The sequence below is a fragment of the Mauremys mutica genome, chromosome 8 (assembly GCF_020497125.1).
Source record: "Mauremys mutica isolate MM-2020 ecotype Southern chromosome 8, ASM2049712v1, whole genome shotgun sequence".
Classification (NCBI taxonomy): domain Eukaryota; kingdom Metazoa; phylum Chordata; order Testudines; family Geoemydidae; genus Mauremys; species Mauremys mutica.
The window spans coordinates 107476254-107494105 of NC_059079.1; the positions used below are offsets into that span (position 1 = coordinate 107476254).

At 41.9% G+C, this 17852-nt stretch overlaps 1 protein-coding gene across 19 annotated transcripts in view; it reads left to right on the top strand.

Annotated features, from left to right (window-relative positions):
* SGCD (sarcoglycan delta) overlaps positions 1-17852 on the top strand; it is a 477745-nt gene that overhangs the window by 173863 nt on the left and 286030 nt on the right. For 12 of the 19 annotated variants that reach the window (XM_045026061.1, XM_045026053.1, XM_045026056.1 and 9 more), the window contains one exon: positions 15826-15994. The exons of 1 other annotated variant lie outside the window; for it this stretch is intronic. The gene's annotated coding sequence lies outside the window, so the exon portion shown is untranslated. 6 more of the 19 variants (XM_045026052.1, XM_045026051.1, XM_045026054.1 and 3 more) reach the window with 4 other exon arrangements.

Consider the following 17852-nt stretch of genomic DNA (forward strand, 5'->3'; position numbering starts at 1 on the left):
ATTTAATTTTAAATGAAGCTTCTTAAACATTTTAAAAACCTTATTTACTTTACATACAACAATAGTTTAATTATATATTATAGACTTACAGAAAGAGACCTTCTAAAAACGTTAAAATGTATGACTGGCACGTGAAACCTTAAATTAGAGTGAATAAATGAAGACTCGGCACAGCACTTCTGAAAGGTTGCCGACCCCTGTGCTAGATGCTGTTTGCAGCACTAGCAAATAGGGCATGCACACAGCTCCTTTCCAAAGGGAAAGTGTGTCGCAGCAGCCCACTCTGAGCCATCCCGTACAGGACGGCTCTTCTGCTAGACATGCAGCAGTCACTGCCCCAACCCCCCTCCTCCATCTACCCCATGTATCATTCTAAATATAAAGCACGGCATGTGAAACACGGTAACACCCTTTGTTCGGGACCTGAACTGTGCTTCTCCCAATAATCTGTGATTGCTGTCCTACTGTACCACACCCATTCCTTATTTCAGTCTCTTTATCCTGTGTGCTAACGCGGACCTCTTAACGGTCCCCGGTATAATGAGAGTCTTGCCTGGAGACATCAGGGGCTTGTCTACACTTTCAGCTCTGCAGCAGTGCAAGTGCCCCAGTGGAGCTTCGCTGCTGTAGCATTCAGTGAAGATGCTGCCTACGCCGATGAGAGAACTTCTCTAGTCAGCGTAGATACTCCATCTCCCCCAGAGGTGGTAGCTATGTGGACAGAAGCCCTCCTGTAGACATAGTGCTGTCTACACCGTGGGTTAGGTTGGTATAACTGTATTGCTCAGGGGTGTGGATTTTCCACACCTCTGAGTGATGTAGTTATACTGACACAAATTGGTAGTGTAGACCAAGCCTAGATTAAATGAAGATAGCAGTGTTCCATTCGGTAGCATTATGAGACTCTGGCACTACGTCTTTTTAATTGTCCATTACACCAGGAGATGTATCACAAACGCACAAGTGTTGCCAGTAGAAACAAACCATATCTACCATGAGCCAGACTTAGACATGTGCAAATGGAATTTAAATACTCTTTTAGACAAAGTGCAAATTAGCTTTTCATCACACATTAATGTAACACTAATTGCTCTGTAACCATTAGTAACCTAATTTTATTATTTTCAGGATGCATACATAAATGTTGAATATTTTAGTTATCTAGAACGAAGCTAAAATATTAATGAGGACATTGCCTCAATCACAGAGACTTTAATATGAATTTCTGAAATTATATTAAGAGTTAATTAAAAAGCTTTTCTTAATTGTTTCTTGTTATGGTCAGATGTTGATGCTAATCTTTTGCAGAAGTGTATTGAGTTCATTACGTACCCAGAGCATACAGCTATGTAGTCTCAAGCGTCACCATGAAGGAATATGTTTCCATAGTGCAAAATTCCACATGAGAGGGGAGCACAACTTTATTTTATATCTATATCTATAATCTATATCTATATCTATAATCTATATCTATATCTATCTATCTATCTATCTATCTATCTATATATATATATATATATATATATATATATATATATATATATATATAATTTTGCTGCTTTGCCATGCAAGACTCACAGCTTATAGTTCCATTTTAGGCGCTTACAGCTAAAATACTGAATACCATGCTAGCTGTAGAGAGGGAGTCATTTTGGGTGCCCATCTTTTTGGTGTAGGCCAAAGACCAGGAAAAACAACATGAGGAGTGAATGGTTTGTGGATCTGGGCCAGATCCCCAACTGGTGTAAATTCAGGTAGCGCCACTGACTTCAGTAACAACAAGGAGTCCGGTGGCACCTTAAAGACTAACAGATTTATTTGGGCATGAGATTTCGTGGGTAAAAACCCACTTCTTAAGATGCATGGAGTGAAAACTACTGATGCAGGCAGTGCTTATGCCCAAATAAATCTGTTAGTCTTTAAGGTGCCACCGGACTCCTTGTTGTTTTTGTGGATACAGACTAACATGTTTACCCCCCGATACTGACTTCAATGTATCTATGCCAGTTTACATCAGTTGAGGATCTGGCCCATTACGCAGCCCACTGGGTATGATTGCCAGGTGTCATGGCTGCAGGGCTAGCTACATCTCTGGCACTTCCTATTTTACCCAGGGTTTTCAGAACCCAAAGCAAGGGTAACTTAACTTTCACTCCTGGCGGTATGAGGAATAAATCAATGGGAACACAGCGCTTCCGGCTGATGAAAGATTAATACAAGTAAGCGTGCTCTTATCTAAAACTACTGTTTATTAGAGTTAAGCACACAGAGACATAAGCAATAGGTTTAGAACATCCCAGATAATTACCTAAAATCTGAGATGGTATTGAGTAATTGGCAGCAGGGCAGCGATGGCCTGTCACTTCCCCGCTGGGGACTGTGCTGTCAGGAACAAAGTATCTCAGGATAGCTTCAGAGAACTGCTCCAAAATACACACTGCTATCTAGTCTTTTTATAACTAATTTTTACAAAACACATAGCTCACAGTCACCCCTACTGGGTCATCACTTCTAACTCCAATCACCTACTTATCAGGAAAACATTCCTAACAATCTTAGCCATAATAAGCTTCTATATCAAAGGCGCCCACACTCAAGGTATCCATCCACTTATTTTCTTTGTCTCATAATTTGTTGACTCTTCTCCCTGCCTCCCATTCTGATTAGCAGAAACTTTAAGCCTGCAGCTAGCATTTGACCTTGCCTCCAAAAGCCCTGGTTGTCCAAATTAACCCAGAACTATGTGGTGTTCTATTTTATTAATTCCTGGTGGATGAATGTACACAATAGAGCTTCAATTAACTTGATCATATTCTGTGGTAACACACCTGGAATTGAGGGGCATAACACCTGGTCTCTCTGAGTGAAGGGGTCAAGCCTCATGCCTTTACCTCTCCAGGAATGGAATTCCATGTCCATGACCGGTTGTCATCTTTCGTATGGCTGGTGTAGAGCAGCAATTACAATTTCACCTGAAGATGGGAGCCAAATGGCTACATAAGGGCTAGCAGAATTTATTGCAGTAAAGTCTCCTTCATATTTATAAATTGGGCAGTAGGTGATGATATGTTTGATAGTCTGTCATGGGGAGCCACACTCGCATGCCGGGGAGTTGTTGATTTTCCATTTGTACATTAGATGTCTGTATCTACTATGGGTGGTTTGGATTCAGTTCAGAGTTGACCAAAATGACCGTGGAAGGTCAAAACCAGGAACCTTCTGCATCTGATCCGGCACCAAGTGCTTATTTTTTAAATCTTGTTTAGCCCAATCTGCTTTCCAAGCCTCCTCCTGATCGTAGCCTGATTGCATGATGCTAAACAGATGTTCCCAGAAAGGCTTGCGGGACTTGAGTGGGATATGGCAGCCTTCACACGGGCCACTCTGTTATGTGAGAATTTTCAGTGAATGCCATCAACTAGGTGACCGAACAACGCTCAGCGATCCCCCAGTTATCAGAGCAGCACCTCAGCATCACCAGTCATATACGGTGACAGCCATCTTAAACCAGTGTATTTTTTGTTTTAATAGTAGGAACAAAGTGTTTCGGAGAAAAGGATTTTAAACAACAAACAATCCATACATGTAACCATCCCTTGATGATTGCTTCAGCAGCTCCTATGTCAGCCTAAACAGCTCCCCAACAACTCCCGCTTCTCTGGAAAGAGACTTTAATTGTTTATAGTCTAGATGGTCTTCCTTTCCCAGTGTAACCTGTGTGTGGCAGGTTGTAGAATCTCCTCGGCTAATAGCTTGGGCATTGTCTCTTAACAATCCTGAAGTGTTTATTGTGGGGTGGCTTATCTTGAGCCACAGTTTCCCTTTCCTCCTTGTTTTCGCAACAGCCTGGTTGATTTAACCCACTGTAGGCATATGTACAGTAAACATCCCAATAACCTGGACAACATACAGTATTCATAAATTATTACAGAGCAGCTCACTCTGTCACAACCTGTATGGAGTTTTGCATGCATATCTTCCATGATCTGAATGGTGCAGGAAACTCACCATCTGTCATGTATGGTACCTTCTTTAAGGAGAAAGGTGACTTTGGGGGACACTCTGTAAATGAAAGAAGTGTTTTACACAGATATCAGTGTAATCCATTGAATACAAGTAACCTGCTGAGAGAGGCCTTATAAATCAGTTTATAAATTTGTTTTTAATTTTTTTTGGCAGACTTAGGAAGCCAATTAGTTCAGTAATATATATTCAACTTTAATGGGTAAGTAAATAATTAATGTTATTGCCTTTGTAAATTTAGCTTTTCAGTTGTAAATTAACATAATTAAAAGAGTAATGTTTCAGTATGCATTTTACCAGCCAAATTTAAATCAAGCAATTAAACTGTAGGTTTTCCACATCAAATGAGCTGAGCTCATAATTATGCAAACTGTAGACATACATTTGTTTTTCTTGGTCAGATTCATTACAAAGACAGGAAGAAAAATGTGCTGCAGTAAATGCAATCAAATAAATACTCAAAGAACCACGAATTTATATTTGTAACTACTTTCCATTGTCCATCCACATTAACAAAAAGAAAACCAAAGGGGTCTGACACACTTTCTGCACATCAAGCTCTTGCATGGAGACAATTGCTAGTGTCTTATTGTAGCAGTCACTGCAAAAGGAACTAGATAAAAGTTATCGGCACGCTCTGTTGGTTTGATCGTGAAGACACAATGTGGTGCAGCTCTTTAGCAGATGTAAATTGCCACAGATCCATTGACTTAAATGGAGCTGTGCTAATTTGTGCCAGCTGAGGAAGATTTGACCCTGCAGTTTTCCCTTCATGCTGCCTTATATCTCTTCTTGCTCTATCGGCTGTACATGTGCCATCCTCCCAAGCCAGTCCTCAAGTTTGGGTTTAGTTGGCAAACACAGCAATCAGGGTTAACTGTGGAAGAAAAGATAAGAGAGATGAATATCTGACTTGCTTTCTCTGTAGCTTGGACATGAATACGGATGGCAACATTTTAGAGGCTACATAGATATCTTAAACATATTTTTTTTTATTAGAGCAGGTCATGAGCCTCTAAGTTCAAATCCAGTCTGACCAGTCCAAAACTCGAAAGTTCATATTAGGGGTTTGGATCCACTCACTCTATAGGTGAGGAGCCACCTGCAATGTTCAGATCCAGATGTGAAATTTTCCCAGCTTCAGGGGGAGAGTAGTAGGATCTGAGGTTGTGCTTTGGACCTGTCTCTAGTTTCTACCTGTCAGTCAGGAAACAAACTGGGTGAGATGATTTAAAAAAAACCCAGCCAAACAAAAAAACACCACACACAACCAAGAACGTCAAAAGTGAAAAATAATCTCAGATCAAACAAAATTTGGGAGCCCATATTGGAACAACAGAGCTATAGACATTTTTAATCTTGCGGACTTTGCAGTATGTAATTCATCATAGACCGAATAGTCTATTTTCTAACTGTTCAAAATGTTACTAAGAGAGGCCTTTTGCAAACTGCCCAAGATTTGCAGAGTTGTAATGAGAAGAGTTTCCTGATGCATAGGCACGTGCACAAACAAGTTAATTGACATTTCTACAATCGGTGATTTCATTGTAGTTTTAAAGTACCAGATCCCCAGTGGGCAAGTTTATCACTGGTGAAAGCCCACAGCAATCAAAGGAATTATACTGGAGATGAATTTGGGTCAGCCAACTTTCTTTTAGTGTTCAGAACATTTGCAGTGTTATGCAGATACATAGCTGCAGTCACCTTCTATTTTGCAGTATCCAATTTGGTTAATGGTGAATGGATTGAAAACGGTTCTACCTTGGGAGGAATTTGGGCTAATTGATTTAAATACACACAGGGCTACAGTACAGTTTTGATTATAGAATTTTTTTTTCACAGTGTAATTTCTGATTTTTAAAGTGTCTTTTTCAAAAGGCAAAGCTAAATACGCTCCCCTGAATATTAGCTAATGGGTCATATTTTTAAGAAGTCTCAAATTGTGCAAACACAGTAAATTGCAGGTGCAACAAACTGTGAGTACAAGTAAGAGAATTTAGACACCTAGTGCCTGATTACAGGCACAGCTGGCTTCTGAGTTCTGTTAACTGTGCATGCAAATGTTCAGGAATAGAGATTGTTTTAATATATTGGGCCCAATGATTGCACATTTTTTATTGCTGGCAAGGAAGATTTCGTCTCTGCTTCCCAACACCCCCTCTAGAAATGAGTGAATTCAGGAATGCTTACTTGGTGTTTAATGTAACATCAGCCACATTTCGATTTGAATGAGAGCTCAGTTGAGTTCTACAAAGTTCTCTTTGCAGTGGGCTTTTGTCCTCTCAGGTCAAGTTCTACTGGAAGCTAGTGGCGTGTTCTATGTGTTGTACAACTAAGCTGAGATTTCATACAGAGGCCTGGATCTTGAGCTGTGACCAAAGAATGCTCAATGGTTTGTGTGTGTTTTGTACAATGGTAATTTTAAATTCCCCTGATTCTGGTGCTTTCCTCCTTTGCTGTCCTGATTCCCGGCACAAATTAGAACATCCCGAAGAGTGCTCTAATTTAGGCCGGCTACTAACAGCCCTAAGAGATTGATGCTAGCAGCTGGGGGTTGCCATGTGCAGGACAGCCCAGCCATACAGCCGGAAGGGGCTGCTTCTGTTGTTCTCCTCCACTTGGGCAATTCCAGTGGCTGGCAAAGCCAGCTTTGCCCCACTGAAGAGATGTGAAGTTGCCCTATTGTATGGGTGAATTGGGCCGAGATTATTTCCAATTGCTACCAGCATGTGTTAGTGGCGGAGGCATTGAAGATTTATGCAGTGCCGAGGGCTGCAATGCCTTCTGCAGGAATGCCGCTTTGTTGCTTTGCTATTCACTGAAGTTTTTCATTAGGTAACGCATTAAAACTAGATATTCTGGGCTGGAAAGCATGGCATGGAACAGAGAGTATGGGGGAAAAGCAATTATGGGAAGCCTAATTCTCATGTTCCACCTTTATTTATCAATTGCAAACATATTGGTGCTAATCAGCTGTGAAAAGCTGGTTGTGCATAGAAAACAGTTTCTTCCTGCAGAAGTTCTGAAAGCACGGGCTTCTGTGGCTCACAAATGCTCTGTTTCTTTCCTGATGATCTTTTGGCTCATTCCCAACATTTTCCAAACCCTTCGATATTTCCCCAAGACTTCTCTGATGCTCCCCTTGAACTCCTGGTCCTCTCCGGTCCTCTCCTTTGTTCCCCAGGCCACTCATCAAAGCTCTTTTCTGCTATTGACTACGCTGCCCCAACCCTTATCCATTCTGGCTTCCTCATTTTTCTGGTGCTTTGTCAGACCTCTGCAGTTTCCTCTCTCCTGCTCCCCTATCTCTGTCCTTTTATACTGGTGACTGAAATTAATTCGCCTAAAGTTCCAAAGGAATAAGGGGCTGATTTTGGTACAAACATTTAAAGCAGCACATAGATTGAGGAACTGCATTACACAAACCTGGTGTGGTATTTGTGCTGGAAGTATGCAATCAGGCAGCAGCAGCAGCAGAGAGAGAGACGCACACAAAAAAGTAAATACAGTACAGTACTGTGTTAAATGTAAACTACTAACAAAATAAAGGAAAAACAATGTTTTTTCTACTGCATAGTAAAGCTGTAGTAAGTCAATGTTCAGTTGTAAACTTTTGAAAGGACAACCATAATGTTTTGTTCAGAGTTCCGAACAACCTCCATTCCGAGGTGTTCGTAACTCTGAGGTTTTACTGTATCAATCCATTTCAACACATTTTTCAACATAATGGATCCGATTTTTTCATTGTCTGAGACTTCATTCACTGTTCTCAGTTCTCTGTTTATAGGCTTGGTTTGCGGTTGCATTATTCCAGTGTTGCACCAGTGTAAAACTGGAGTAATGCACTGGTGAGTCATGGTCTGTTTTTTTTTTTTTAGAGTAACCCCAAACTGTCTAGAAGTGTAGCTCATTGAATAAAATTTTTGGAAGTTGGGAAAGTAATATTTTTTTGCCACTATATGACTAAAAATGGCGTAATAGACTGAAACCTTGTTTTTAAAACAGAATCAGAATCCAGGCTCTCAGTTAATGGAGCAAAGCTTTATGCTACATGTGATTTGAAGTGGTCGAGACATTAAAAATGAGAATCTGAGTTTATCGTGGAAAAACCTGCTCAGAGAATGTGGTTCTGCGATAATAGCAAGCTGACAATGGTATGTCCCATATATCATAAAGTCCAGTACATTTTTACTTCCTATATCATTTTTTATACCAACTTACTCTCATATGTTTCTCAGAGATAAAGATTAAAGTTACAGAGTTAAAAAAAAAATAACTGGAGAGAGAAATTAAGCAGCATAAATAAGATTTGTTTTGAGGTGACATTTGAAAATCAGGGGAGATGAATGTTTTTCATTTATTTTTATTAAAAGCCAGGAAGGGTTCACCTATAACACAGGGACAAAAGCTACTAGGCAGCTAGAGATTTGCCGTGCAGCAAGGCAGCATTTTCATATGAACAATATGAGGGTGCCCTATGATAACACTCTCCCTGGTTTCAGTGGGAGGAAAGTTAGGCCACTGGCAACCAGTTTTGAAAATCTCACCTGAAATGTGAAAAAGGGACTGTCCGTGAACTAGAGGGAAAAATCAAAAGGAAAAAAAAAACCAGGGGTGGAGGGGAGGGAAGTGTAGCTGTGGCAGAAATAGAAATCATTGTACAGGCTTAGCTAATGAAACACAAATGCCTGAGGACAAGTACGACTGTAATGCAGCATGGACAGGATACTAATGCAAAGCTGTGGGAGAGAGGCCACCTCTGGTTATGTGAAGGTTACTTGTTAATGCTCAGGTTCTATAATAGGATCCACCTGTATGGAGTCTGTTGTAGTACCGGTGCCTAAGTGTATTTGAGTCTTCTTCCAGTGGTAAGGAAAGCTATGACTCATGTAGCTATAGAATGGGAAACGTGTTCCCATGTTTATCTTTTAAGGCAGGTAAAAGCTTTCTGTAGCAGGGACAAAACATGTCCAATGAAGCTGGTCCAGCTCCTTCTGTGATGCCTGATCCTGCATCCATTTTAGTCAATGGCAAACTCTCATTCACTTTGGGATGCAGGATCCAGCCTTTGATGATGAACTTCTTTTCCAGGAATGAGCGATGACTATCTTAGCAGCCAGAATGAATAGCCTTGCTATCGTTTTAGTGGATTACTGTGGTGGTAAAGACCAAGGGGAGAATAAGATCAGGTATTATGAAAAATTGTGTCCCTGGCCCAATAATTTAAAAATGAGTGCTGCGGTCTTCTGCAAACCAGCCAATAGGGGCAGCTCCGTCAGAAATGTAAAAGGGATGCCTTTTAAGAACAACTTTTACAACAAGCTGGAGAGAGGGCAATATTTAGTTTAGTTAATAGGGGGGATAAAGTCTGAAAGTTGTTTCTGTTTGGATCTCTTGGCTTGTAAGAGGAGTGAGCATACATCATCTAACATTGTTACAATCAGAGGCTGAAAAGTTTGGCCAAATATTCCTTCCCAATATTCAAAATACTTGTTTCTTTTTTGATTATTTCTCAAAGATCTGTAGCTGTCAGATAAAACACATTTCATAGATCTTTCACTGAAAAGAATATTTTCTATTATTTTGGAGGCGGAGTGGACAGTGAACCACGTTTCTTCTTTGCTTTGTGAATTTCCAAATATCTCCTTTGGTGGTACAGGAATGAAGAGCCAAGAATGCTCTATGGATTGTAGCTTGTTCTGAATAGATCTAAAGGTGCCAGTTAATAACACACGTAACATACAAAAGAAACCTTTTAATTTAACTTCACCAATTAGATTAGTTACTTTCATGTTCACTTTCAGTTGGGATGAAGGGGGGCGTTTACATAGGGGGAATACACATATGATTATCATTGTCTTAATGCACATTATCTCAGAAAGCATCTTCAGATATGAATGTTGGGCCTCGTTGAGAGAACTGGAATTTGTGTGTGGGGAAGATCTGGCTGGTTAAGTGCGTGTTGTTTAATACCCAGGCCCTGGTTCAAGAAGGCACATAAGCAGGTATGCTTAAGTCCCCAGGCAGTCAATGTGTAACTTGTGAATATATTTTCCCATAATTCCCCTCTTTATTACATTTACTTTCAACTGAACTAACAGAACAAACAGTAATGGAACAAAATTCTCAGAGGCTCAAAGCGCTGAAGTGCTTTTCTCAATAGGGATGGATGTAAATTGTGTACTTAAAGTGCTTTCCTGCATTGCTGTCCCAGAGACCTTCTGTATTGTATAGGTAATAACAGGGCTGTAATAATAATACTTAATAATATTGGCTAGTGTTAGAAGTCGGGGCATGGCAAACCTCCTTTTGTCTTTTGAATCTAGACCTTGTAGTGCTGCTAATACAAGCTCTTTTCTTCTGGAGATGCACATTTTTAATTTACATTGCAAATATTTCCACTGTTTTTTTTTTTCTTTTTGCAGAAGTTATTTATTCTTTGGAAACAGTAACAAGCATACCCGCCACAGTGTCTGAGCAAGTTGTAGCTTTGGAAAGTATTTGCAGTGAAGTGATTAGAATAAATCAGATAACAAGCATGGTTAACCAGTGTTCTTATTTCATTTTACCCAGACACCCTTGGGCTGCGCTAAAAAAAGAGAACAGCAGAATCAGAATATCTCATTAGATTCATATCTCTACGTCTTCGCACCATACTGTCATTACTTTGCAGCAACATCCCTTAACTTAATTAATTTGCAGAATAAGTCAGACTCTAACCTATCAGACCACAGCACCCCACGACACTTTCCAATTACTTGCTACCCATTGTAGGGAGACTTCAATTATCTGCACATCCCTTGGATTACAGTGCTGCTGTTCCACCTATTTTTCTATTGCAGAGGAAGAGAAAACACCACAAAACTGCCAAGTCTCCGTATTGCTGGAGACGCTTGTTTTATTTATGTTTTGCACCAAGCCATTATAAATGACAAAATCTGGCAGGGAAACAGTTGTCTGTGGTGTACTAAGTGTTGTAGTTGGAGAGGTTCCAAAGTTGCAATGCTACCAAGTTTTTAACATTAGTCTTCTGGAAGGAGGGGTTCAGAAGTTTCATTTTTCCCCCTTCTTTACCAGCACCACCTTTATACTAAATTCGAGGGAAGTAGAGGGAGAAGATATTGTAAAATGTAAAATTTGGGCTCATTTAATATTTGATTCTGCAGGGTCCTGAGGACTCCTGTGAGGTGCTGAGCATCTTCCACCTCTGTTAAGGTCATTGGGTGTTTTAAGGTACTTGATCCAAGTGCCTTTCCGAGTCAAGAAATCCCAGAGCACTTTACAAAACAATGAGCTAGGTGCTGGCCGCATGGGGAAATGTAACAACCATTACGCAGTCAGCTGTATCTTACACACAGCCGTGATCATTAGACCCTTTTTCAGTTAGAAGGAATATTTGCTGATGTAATCTCGATCTACTTCCAGAAAGTGCTTTGCGATCTTCAGTTTCCACCTAGACGGGCAGAAATGATCCTACTAAATGTTTCATGATGAGAATGGAGCCTCTACCAGTTCTGCACCCCTGTTGCCCCCTGCCTCACCAGTACTGCTCTGCCATATCAGTCATAGGTGCTTGTCCAAGTCCAGCTATGGTTAAAGAGGAAAATTTACGAGAATGTACATATGCATACTTGTGTGTGCCATCCCTCTCCCGTTTAGGTGCTTGAAGTCCAGTCTGACAGTAAAGAGAAAGATCTTGAATATTTAGCTGGAGGACATACAGGTCCAGTTATTTTCAAGTCTCCAGATCCCCTAAGTATTTAATCTTTTCCACGCCCTATATAATTTCTTCAACTGCAGTTGAGTAGATTGTAATTAATATTTTAAGAGACGAGACCAACTGGGACAGATGTGACTTTGCATACTATAGAGTGTTCCAGACAAGGTGCAGTGACTGGTAGCCGAGGGAAGGGGTGGAACCAACATGGTTCTTGAGCTGTGTGGATGCTTGAGTTGTGTGGATGTTTTAGTTGTGTTGTATAATAAACTCCTTCTCTTTAAGAAGGGCTTTGAGTCCATGATTCATGCAGTGGAGACGTAATCCCTGAGCAGGAAGCATTCACTCTGGAGGAATGTGCATTGAACAAGTTACTCGTAAAAATGCTCCTGGACTAAATCCCAGATCTGGATACTGCTAAACTTTGGGGAAATTCAGGCTTGACTCTAGTTACTCAGTGTGCAAGCTCCCGGAGTGAACTTTTCTGCCTCTTCTGAGCCAAGAAGAACATGTATGTGCTAGTTTGGTTTTTGTGTTCATGGCCTGGAGACTGAACAAAGGCCATCAGACTCATTTCACTTAGGGCCCTTGCATAAAATTTAATCTAGGGTTTCAGACACCGAATACAAAAGTGTGGACTGGTAGGGCAGAAAGTGGTGAATAGCACAGTACATTTGGGTGATGCATGTTATTTTTTCATGTTGCTCAAAGTAGAATGAGATTTCTGCATGTCATGTAGAACCTTCATGATAGCTACCATTATACCTCATTAATTTAGGTGTACTCAGTGGCCACTAGAAGTTACAGCTTGTGCATTATTTCCCAGTAACCCACAACATAGAAACATAACCCCAACTATATTGCTGGACAGAAACTATTTCCTTGCCTGCATCCATGTATATCTGTGTGATAGAAATTCTTCAAATGCAATCCAGGTGTGCTGTATTTGGATTGATGCGCTGGATCTGCTGCTTGCAGCAATGCTTATAACAGTTTGCATTTAATTATACTCCATGTGGACGTTCCACCATCACAGGCACTTGAAATGGGAGCTGGAGGGATGGCAGTTGTATGCAGTCATTACTTTTCAATTTGACTGAGATTATTTTTCCCATTGTGTCCCCACCTCCCAGTGCGGAAGTGCAGTAACACCCGAGGAGAGAAAATGTGAGAGACCCGCCCAACAGCTGGCTCTGGTGAATGCTTCGTTGAAATCTGCAGCAGCGTTTTCTAGCTCCTTGCTGCTGTGCTCTTATTCCCGTAACGGTAGTGGTTAGGACGAAGGGAAGGTTTCTTCTCTTTGCCAAGAGCTGAAAGCACCTTCCTGCCTGCACCATAATTTATGATCCACCCTGTAGTGCAGGAATTCAGACACTACAGAAACCCTGAGTGCATGCATAGCAGTGCATTAAGGCAATGTGCCAAGTCCTCCTCACCCAGGAGCTTTGCTTAGGATGAGCATTGGCAGGCTGCAGTAAACAGAGACTTTCAAAAAACATATCATTCCCCACCAGAGGCAGGGCTCTCAGACTCAGCTTGCAATGACAGTCTAGTCCCGTTGTCAAGTTTGGTCTTTTGCCTTTCAGCTCCGTTAAAAGTAAAAAAGAGGGGAAATAATGTCTGTTTTCCTTTTTTTTTTGCACTGCAACTTTCATGAGACAAAAGTATTTGCATTTCTGGTCCCCAAAGATAAACATCACCTAAAAGCAGAGAAACTAGGTCTCGCTACTACTCCCAGACCAAGCTCCTGCGGCGTCAGCCATTCCTACACCCACACGTCACACCCACTTCAGTCTTGCATTGCCAGACTGGTTCTACAAATGCTGTCTGAGAAGTAGGGCTTTCCGCCTGCCTTGGCAAGGGATATAAGATTTGAAGCTGTTCTACTTTTCTGCCTTCCTACCTGAGCCCGTGGGATGACGGAAGGGAAGCAGTCTGAAATAAAAATAGTGCTTCCTTCGAAAGCCCTTCTCGACGCACAAACTGCTGGCAAACGCGGGGTCTGCCACCCTAGCTCACGCTGCAGCTCGCACCACGAGCAGCCCTGTAGAAGAAGAAGGGGTTACTCGGGGTGCAGAGCAGATTGCATGCCCCTGGGCATGGGTTCCGCAGTGGCTCTGGTTACCAAGTGGACTTCCTCTCACTGCCCGGATTGATAAAACTGCTCCGCCTCCAAGCTGCGGTGCGGATGCTTTCATCCCTTCACTCCCCGGCCCCCTCGCTTCGCACCCCCCTGGGTTTGCTTTTCCATTGCAGGTTGCCTGAGTCAGTTTTTTACACACAGTGGTGTGTGTTGGGGGAAGCTGTGGGAGGATGTAATGGGTGCTGTGCTAGGGGGCTGCTGATTCAGCCTTGACCCCTTTGGAGCTGTCTGCACGGAGTATGTTGTTGTTGTTTTTGTCATCTCCTCTTTTTCTTACTGTTCCTGGCACAAAACTAGCATCTGTACATCTTTCCTGCAGCCGTGTTCAGACTACGTTACAGATGTGACACAGGTTGTGTTAGCTCAGAAGTAGGGTGCAACCGGGCGGCCTGCCTGCTTTTACAGCTAGCCCCATTCTGGAGAAGAGCCCAGTAGTTAGGTGCTGGGAATCCTCTGACCCAGCTGGACAGCATCGAGTGCCTGGGGCTGAGGATTCCCAGCCTGGGGATATAGCTGCAGGGCCCAGCTCCATGATGAGCCGAGAGGAGAAGCTGTGGGGGGACAGACGGCTGCAAGAGGGCAGAGAAACCCTGCAGGCCAGTCGTTGGGGGGGGGGGGGGGAGTTCTGACCATTAAGCTGCCAGAGGCCAGAGCACCCCACAGTCTCGGTGGGGAACAGGACAGTTACTTGATGATGATGTTCCATGGTCCCTTTTGTTTATTGTTTTGAAGAACAAACAGGACCCTAAGGTGAGGGTGACAAACTGGCCGGGTGTGGCTGATTGTCTGTCCCAGGCTGATGACCAGTCCACCAGCCTACATGTGGCTTCAGGACGTGTTTGTATCAGGCGTTTTCTGTCTCCGTTTTCCATTTTGAGCATTGCAGCTGTTGAGGCAAGGGTACCCAGAAATTCAAACCGGGGCAGAGACAGCAAGGTCCATCAGAAAAAGCACCGGACTGGGATTTAGGAAACCTAGGTTCTGTCACCAGCTCTGCCACTCCCTTACTTTGTGGTCTCCTACGCCGTCTATGTCTTGTCTATTTAGATAGTAATTCGTTAGGCAAGTTCTGTCTCTTACGGTGTGTATGTACAGCGTTGGAAGCACAGGGGAGCTCTGATTTCGGTTTGGGCCATTAACTCCCGTTCTAATAATAATAACGGGGGTTAGAATTCCTGACTCCTTTTCCAAGTCCTTCCCCCCGCTTCAGGTGTGATTGCCAATAAATTGCTCAGGCTGAATTTCTCAAACCCTGCTGCCTGTGGTTAGGCACCTAAATCAAAGTGACCTGATATTTCAGAAGCGTTGAAAACTCACAGCTGTGTGAGTGGGTGCTGCTGGGCGCGGAGCTTTTTCAACAATCAGATGACTCCGGTTGCCTAAGTTGGGAACCCGTTTTTGAACATTTTGCCCAACAGTAACTAATTCACAGAGATGCCATAAGGCCTAATTAATTAATGTTTCCTTATGAGCTTTGAGATTTGTGAACGAACTGCACTGTACAAGTGCATCAAAGTGTTGTTTGCTTGAGCGTTTGTCAGTGTTTTTAACTTTAAATCCCCTTAATTTGAACATTCTGCTCTCCCAATGAAAGACTGTAATGAATAAGAATGTTTTCTAAAGTTATGCAGGAGCGTTACTGTACTTCTGTGAGCTTTGACTGAAATAAAGTGCATCCAGGCTGGCATTCATTTCTTGGTTTAGGGACACATTTAAAACACCATAAAGCAACAATAGTACTGTGCCACAGTTCTTGAATTCAAAGATTTCCCTGAAAAGGTGCCAAACATGATGGATTGTCACAGGCTCTTTGCCCTGGCTTGACATATCATTGCTATCAGATGTAGTCTGAACCTGCCAAACGACTGACCCTAGAATTTAATGCCACACCTTCTTCTCTTTTCTCTTTCTGAATGACATCTTTTCTGCTCCGGCTCCAAAGAACTGGAGGATACTGCAACATCCTCGGGGACGTACAGCGGGCTGAGCTGGAGCCTGTGTGGGACTTAAAAAAGACTTCCAGTTGGTGGTAGCCTGAGGAACTTCCTTTCACTCCAATGTTGCTCCGAAACTAATTGTCGCCAGAATTCGGAACTATCAGGTTTGCTAAGGTATGTGATTTTTGCCTTTGTTTGCATTCCTATATGTTTTCTGAACATCTGTCTATGGCTCTTGTAACTATGGTTCTGCATATTTATGTGTAGGTAAATGCAGCCCACAAACTGCCTCAGTGAATGCCCTGTACTCCTTGATTTGGAGAATACTTTGCAAGGTTAAAGTGCTTTTAAAGTCACTGTCTGGATGAAGAACATGTCAAGTGCCTTTATTGAATAACCTACTCGTTTATGCCTGTGTATGGTGGTTTGTAAAGTAGCCTTGTTGAAAGGCACCTGGATTTTGAAAACCACTAATATCTGATGATTAGAAGGTCAGAGACCAAAAATAAATAAATAAAATGAAATAAAAGCCAAACAAATGTAAAAAACAAAGAAAAGAGAGATCGTTCTCCAAAAGCCATACTCTTCTTTGTCACTTGTATTTCAACATTGTTGGCCTAGGATGAAATTTACTATACTGGTTTGTTACATGATAGTCCCTTGGATAGGAGGCTCATGTATTTTGTGTGCAGATTCTGATGTCACAGAGCAGAAACTCACATGGCATAGAGCAAACAGCCCAGAGTCGCAGGGGAACACTTAGAATAACACGGTCTATGACAACCCATCTCCCTTTGTTTAATCCAATTTATTTCCAGGAAGGAAATTGGGTTTGTTCATTTATATGTTTGGATCATCAACTGGAAACATATTTAAAAAGCTTTGGAAGGGTGAATGCAAAACCTTAGTTCCTAGGTCTGCATGGATTTGTATTAAATGATAAAGTGATAAAAAGTACATGTGTTTTATTCTCATTAATATCTGAACAAGAGAGAGAGACTTCCTACACACTCTGCAGTAGCAATACAGTGTTCAAGCTTAATGTAGGAGAGTTGAAAAATCCAAACAGAAGTTAGATTTTCATATATTTTTAAAGCCTCCAAGAAAATGTGGAGTTCTCTTACATTAATTCTTTTGGTGTGATCAGACTAATACCACTTGTTCTGTAAATAGTGAAATTTAATTCAGATACCTCACTGGAGTTCCATTTGTAACATTTGCATACAGACTACGTTCAGTTTTGGAATGGCTGCAGTACAGAAATACGACTACAAGAATGAGTTCAAACCGTCTATGCTCACACTATAGTCTGTATAGATCCTAGTTTGCTTACTGGACTTGATCATTGGCCTGGCAATAAAAGTACAGACCACAAGAGTGGGTTCCACATAAGACAGTGACTGGCTCAGAGCTGCGGGAAGCTCCTCTTCTACCTTCAGTGCAGCGAGAAAGAGGAAGGATTGGAGAGGGAAATGAAAGACAATCCCTTCACTCCCAGGGCCTGGGGTAGGGAGAAAGGAATGAGAGAGAAATTATGGGGCGGAATGGAATTGCCCCAGTCCTACTGTGACATTGTTTGTGATGCTGTGGTGATGTTGCACCAATGCATGGTGACGCTGAATTATAACAACAGGGCCAAGTCCCAAGGCCAATATGAACAGCCAATGCCAGGGCATGGCTGCACATTTATTTTGTAGTTCTCTGCACTGCCATTCAGTGATACATTGTTCTCTGGTTCCTCAAGCGTCTGTACTGATATAATCAAATGCAGTGCTCCACATACTCTGCAGGAGTCTACACTGCTTACAAACAAACTCCCATGGAAATTAAAAAGCTTGCAATACTTACTATTTATCTGTCTAAATAGTGCCTGGTCATAATGACAAGAGTCGCTGCTAAACTTGTGAGTACATTGTCTGGAGATGAAGGCTAAAGGTGGAGTATTTTGCAATCAAGGGAACTCTTTCAGTCCTAAAAAGAAATATTTTAAACAGCTGTAGCCTGGAAATCAAATCAGTTTGTTTTATTGCAC